Here is an 884-nt window from a genome sequence, read left to right on the forward strand (position 1 = left end):
AATCTCCAGGGAAGCGGGTAGTTAAATGTACATCACTGTTATTATTTCTCTTCTCCCAGGGTTTGTGTTTGCAAAGGAAAAGTGTGTAATTATGGATCCCCATAGGCTTTTTTGATAGTTAACGGTTGCTGACAGTGCATGCTGTCTGGAAAGAAATGAGCTTTCAAGAAATCTTGAGGACATTGTGTCATATTTCTAGTAGGAGATGCCGGATTAAGGTGAAAGTGATGGATGGTAGCGTCATTTTTCGTGCTGCTGCTTTTATTTTAAATCCTAATGAGTTCTCGAACCCGTTTTTTGCTAAGGACATCCTATGGCACTCAACGTACTTTTTGGACCCTCCCCGCCAAATGGTGCAAACAGTTAAAGTGCTTGGCTACTAACCAAAAGCTTAGAGGTTCAAATCGACTCAGAGATGCCTTGGAAGAAAGGCTGGTGATCTACTTCTGAAAAAGTCAGCCATTGAAAACGTGTGGCTCACGGTTCTGCTCTGACGCACACGGGGTTTCCACGAGAGGAGTCGACTTGACAGCAGCTGATTCTGCTGGTTTTAGTTTTTAATGAAGGTCTTTTCTCTCCCCACCGTTTGGTTGCCCGTGTCGCCTGTATCTTGAGTCATTTCATGGTGTCCAAACATAGGTGCGCTTGCAGGCGCCGCCCTTCTCCACCCTTTGGTGTGGGAGCTGTCCCTTTTCCTTTCTGTTTTCTTCTCTCTTTGCACAAGACACGATCTGATTTCTGATCCCTGAATGCTTAAGTTCGCTCCGTGGGTAGGAGGAATGAGGTCTTCTGGCACTTTTTAGGGAGCAGTGACATAGAAGGGTGACTGCTGTAGTAATAAGTGGTTATGGAAATGACTTCAGGGTGAAGTTACCACAGACGGC

At 45.5% G+C, this 884-nt stretch overlaps 1 protein-coding gene across 4 annotated transcripts in view; it reads left to right on the plus strand.

Moving 5' to 3' along the window:
• KLHL2 (kelch like family member 2) overlaps nt 1–884 on the plus strand; it is a 106,638-nt gene that overhangs the window by 33,827 nt on the left and 71,927 nt on the right. The window lies entirely within an intron of this gene.

The sequence above is a fragment of the Trichechus manatus genome, unplaced genomic scaffold, assembly GCF_000243295.1.
Source record: "Trichechus manatus latirostris isolate Lorelei unplaced genomic scaffold, TriManLat1.0 scaffold00315, whole genome shotgun sequence".
NCBI classification, from domain to species: domain Eukaryota; kingdom Metazoa; phylum Chordata; class Mammalia; order Sirenia; family Trichechidae; genus Trichechus; species Trichechus manatus.